Genomic DNA, 5,194 nt, shown 5'->3' with positions numbered 1-5,194 from the left:
GAAGACAAATAGAAAATTTTGTTGTTTTCTTGGTTGTGATGTTGTGGGTTGGGTTGGTTGGTTGGTTGGTAAAACAGGTTCAAAAAATACTTTGAGCAAGGTCCTTCATCCACAAAAAAAAAAAAAAGGCAAGTTCTAAAAACCAGTCAGATTTTTGGAAAATGGGAGAGAAAGTACAAATTAAATAATAGCTAGTATTAATAGCATCTGTTTAATTCTGGCTTTTTCTTAATGTCTTTAGCTATCCACAATGTAAAGTTTTGGCAGATTGATGTCTGTACTGGTATTAAGTCAAAGATGTATCTCATCAAGTCAGCAACAGAGACCATGTGTTAATTCCTATACTTAGTTTGTTCCAAAACTGAAATCTTGACTCTTTCAGAAACTTACTCCACCCACATACTGTCCCTTCTCTGTTGATGCAACTCTATCCTAAGAGTTAAACAAGACCAAAATTTAGAGTCATTTTTAACATCTTTCTCTCATACCTCTTAACCAAACTTCTCTCTTCTCTTATCCAAGAGATCCTGTTGACTCAATGTTCAAAACACCCAGAATATGAACACTTCTCCTCATCTTCACTTATACATTGAATCCCCATCCTCTTTCATCTTGATTACTGAAATAGACTCTTAACTAATTTCAGTGCTTTTATATTTGCCTACCCATCCCCACCTATACCTCCATACCATACTATGCACACAGAGAGACTACTCTCAACCCATGGGGTGGGGGAAGAAGCAAAAGTTGAAACAGTTAAATTCATCCGGGATCTACCGCAGTAATCCAGGTAAGAGGCAGTGAATGTTACTACCACTTTCTCCGTCAGTCCGCTTCAGCCATAATGACCTTATTGCTATTTTTGAACAAGCTATTCTCTCGCGTTTCTCTCTAATGTCACTTCTCAACAAGGCCTTTCCTGAGTGTCCTATAAATATTTTGATGTGTTGCCCATCCTCCTACTCAGAATTTTCAAAGCCTCTTGAAATGAGTTCTCACTTTCTCTTTTCTTAATTGAGGTGTAATTGACATATGAAATTATATTAGTTTCAGGTACACAACATAGTGATTGGTTATTTGTGTATACTGCAAAATGATCACTATAAGAAGTCTAGTTAACGTCCATTACTACACATAGCTGCCAAAAAAAATGGTTTTCTTATGATGAGTACTTTTAAGATCCACTGTCAAAGCAACTGTCAAATATGCAAGACGTGATTTTTTATTATAGTCACCATGCTGTACATTACATCCATGTGATTTATTTGTAACTGAAAATCTGTACTTGTGCCTTTTGACCCCTTTACACATTTTTCTGAGCTCCACTCCCCACCTCTGGTAAACACAAATCTGTTCTCTGGATCTATGAACTTGTTTTAAGATTCCACATGTAAAATCATATGGTGCTCCTCTTTCTCTGTTAGACTGATTTCGCTGAGTGTAACGCCCTCAGGGCCCATCCATGTAGTGGGCAGTGGCAAATGGAAAGATTTCATTTTTTGTGACTGAATAATATCTCATTGTAGTTATTTATAATACCGTATTTTCTGTCTTCATTTATCTGTCAGTTAGTGTGGTTTCCATGACTTGGCCTTCGTGAATAATGCTGCAATGAGCATGAGGGTGCCTGTATTTTTTTGCATTAGTGGTTTTTTGGGGTTTTGTTTTCTCTTTAGGCCAATACCTAGAAGTGGAATTGCTAGATCATATGGGCTTCTGTTTTTAAGATTGGAAGGCCTACCAGCCCCATACTGGTTTGCATAGTGGCTGCACTAACTTACATTCCAGCAGTAGTCCACAAGGCTTCCGTTTGCTCTGTGTCCTCACCAACACATGCTGTTTTCATGTCTGGTGGTTTCTTCATCTTTGTCACAAGCATTCTTGCCGCATAACTTCTTAGCCACAGAGCAGTTTTGCCATAAAAGATAAGTAACAAAAAATAAAAGGACATTAAAAAGAATGTAAACAGGAAACATCAGAAAGGAATAGACTATTGCAAAATACAAAATATTTGAATACCTTTAAAATATGTGTAGGCTCATGGCAATACTTCTCAAAAAAATTTATTTCTTGGCTTGTACCAAACCTCTTGTCTTCCAGGCCTTTTTTTCGTAGTATTTTATATCTTTTTTTCTTTTTTTGGGCTGGTTGATCCTTCTCCTTGTTCAGAATCATACTTTTTCTTTTTCACTAAAATGTCTTCCTTCATTGAGATAGATTTTCCAAATACTAGGATGCCTATTTATAACTGAGCTTTGTACTGTGTTGTGAAAACCTTCCACACTATTGGTTTTTCTTGGAATATTATTGTCACATGTCCATTGAGAGGCATTCCGAAGTTCTGTGGGAAATGTGTATTTGGCCTCTTTCTCCTCCAATTTACTGTGTTTCAAAAACAAAAAAAAACCAAAACCAACTTTTGGTGCAAAGTCATCATCATCTGTCATGCTTTTTGTACATCAAACCAAACTGTCAACCATTTATTTTATTTTTATAGAAAAATCGCCATATAGCCAATTAGTTATGCTGCAAAAATGTGGCAAAATGCTTGTGGCAAAGATGCTTAGGGCAAAAGTACCTACAAACGTTATTTCTTGACTTTTTAAGTAATAGCCATTCTGATAGGTATAAGGTGATATCTCATGGTTTTGGTTTGCATTTCCCTGATGATTGATGGTACAGAACACCTTTTCATGTACCGATTGGGCATCTGTGTGTCTTAATGGAAAAATGTCTATTCAGACACTCCCCCATTTTAAATCAGACTGTTTGGCTTTTTCGTTATTGAGTTATGTATTTTTTATATTAACCCCTTATCAGATGTATGATTTGCAGATATTTTCTGTCATTCAGTAGGTTGCCTTTTCATTTTGTTGATGGTTTCCTTTCCTGTACAGAAGCCTTTTAGTTTAATGTAGTCCCATTTGATTGCTTGCTTTTGTTGCCTTTGCTTTTGGTGTCTAATCCAAGAAATTATTTTCAAGCCTGGTGTCAAGGAGCTTAACTGATTTTTCTTTTTTATGTAATATAAAGTACTCTAACATTTTATAATTTGCATGATTTTTTATATGTATTGTTTGCCTCTCTTCTAGAGTGTATACTCCACAGAGCAGAGATTTCTTTTCTCTTTTTCTCATTTCTACCTTTCCAGTGCCTAGCAGAATACCTGGCGCATAAGAAACACTCTGTGAATATGAATACCTCCCTCTTAGAGATTCGCAAAGTCAGTTAGTACATTATATTCTCTGAGATAGTCTTCTATAAAGAAAACTATGTAACTATAACCCAGCACGTCTCACATTTACTTCATGCAACTCCTTTTTCATGGAGCAACTGTTAGCATACAATGGAATTATCATTCTGAAGCTTATAATGGAGAAATATTGCTCTAGGTCAATGGTTTAAAAATAATAATATCCAAATGGGATTTAACCCAGAAATAAAACGTGGGCTCAACATATGAAAATCAATGGGTCTCCTGCAGTGCAAGCAGATACAGTACCATCTGAGCCACCAGGGAATCTCCTAGTCACAGTAATGTGCTGTGCTTAGTCGGTCAGGCGTGTCTGACTCTTTGCGACCCCATGGACTGTAGCCTGCCAGGCTCCTCTGTCCATGGGATTCTCCAGGCAAGAATACTGGGGTGGTTGCCATGCCCTCCTCCAGGGCATCTTCCCAACCCAGGGATCAAACCCAGGTCTCCCACATTGCAGGCGGATTCTTTACCATCTGAGCCACCGGGGAAGCCCAATCATAGTAGTACAATATATTAGCTAAATAAAAGATAAAAGTGACATGATCATCTCAACAGAGTCACAGACAGCATTTGAGAAAATCCAAAATTCTTTTATGATATATTCATTGGAAGGACTGATGCTGAAGCTGAAGCTCCAATACTTTGGCCACCTGATGCGAAGAACTGACTCATTGGAAAAGACCCTGATGATGACACTCAACAAATCAGGAATAGAAGTAAAAACTATCAGCCTGAAATATAAGACCCTAAGATTTAAGATCAAAACTGAAATTAGAGTAACCAGGAGACTTCACCTCAGATTCTAGTTTTGTTTGCCAACCTATCATTTTCAGTGAGATTAAGATGTGTTAACTGTGTGGGGAGGGAATATAACATATACACTAATACACACAAATTCTACTGGGATGGACTGGGAGGCACTGTAACTTTTAAGATCCCTGAAAAGTTTTAGCCTCGAAATAGATTTGCCAAACCAAACAGTCATGAGTTTAGCCGTCAGTGACTAACGTGCGCCATCTCCAACCTTCCTTTTCTGACTCAGAGAATGAAATGTTGCCAGTCGAGCCTGACAGTAAGAGTGTTGAAGCACTAAGTGCTTTCTAACAAATTTAGGCTTGACAGGTATTTTGTCTTTCTCTTGCTTTAGTGGGTTAGTCCACAAGAACACGGCACATTTTCTGGCTGCTGAGGGAAATACACGCTAAGCTATCTGCCTGCAGGCAGTTTTCCAGGATGGGTGCCCTGCAGATCGGGCTGTAGGGTGTACTTGTGACAGCCGTTTGACAACACAGGGGAAGGATGTCCAGAGGAGATTGTGGGTGACGGCTAGGCCAAACGTCTCAACTTCTCGTTAGTCTCCTTTTATAGAGTTAAGAGCTAACCACGAGCAGTTGCATGCTTTGATAAAAGTGGATCGTAGAAATGGAAATAAATGCCATATCTGGCATGCATTTTAGGCTCAGTTCTTTGAATAGTTGAATGTAAACCGTTGTCTTTTATGGGGTAGTATCGTCTAGCAGGTATTTTAAAAGCTTTATGTTTTATCTAATATTGTTATATAAATTACGCCATTTTCAGTTCAGGTCAGTTCATTTGCTCAGTAGTGTCTTACTCTTTGCAACCCTATGGACTGCTGCACACCAGGCTTTCCTGTCCATCACCAACTCCTGGAGCTTGCTCAAACTCATGTCCATCGAGTCAGGGATGCCATCCAACCATCTCATCCTCTATTGTCCCTTTCTCCTCCTACCTTCAATCTTTCCCATCATCAGGGTCTTTTCCAATGAGTCAGTTCTTCGCATCAGGTGGCCAAAGTATTGGAGCTTCAGCTTCAGCATCAGTCCTTCCAATGAATATTCAGGACTGATTTCCAGTCAATATTCAAGATTGACTGGTTTGATCTCCTTGCAGTCCAAGGGGCTCTCAAGAGTCTTCTCC

At 38.6% G+C, this 5,194-nt stretch overlaps 1 long non-coding RNA gene across 1 annotated transcript; it reads left to right on the top strand.

The window, feature by feature from the left end:
- Nucleotides 1–1,311: 1,311 nt before the first annotated feature.
- LOC120859353 lies at nt 1,312–4,311 on the top strand. The gene is made up of 3 exons (XR_005720059.1): nt 1,312–1,390; nt 3,251–3,253; nt 4,301–4,311. It is a non-coding gene; the product is annotated as an uncharacterized LOC120859353 (long non-coding RNA).
- The last annotated feature ends 883 nt before the right edge of the window (nt 4,312–5,194 follow it).

The sequence above is a fragment of the Oryx dammah genome, unplaced genomic scaffold (assembly GCF_014754425.2).
Source record: "Oryx dammah isolate SB20612 unplaced genomic scaffold, SCBI_Odam_1.1 HiC_scaffold_657, whole genome shotgun sequence".
In the NCBI taxonomy this organism is placed as follows: Eukaryota; Metazoa; Chordata; class Mammalia; order Artiodactyla; family Bovidae; genus Oryx; species Oryx dammah.
The sequence above is the reverse complement of the archived record's forward strand: the minus strand, read 5'-3'. Positions and strand labels throughout refer to the sequence as shown.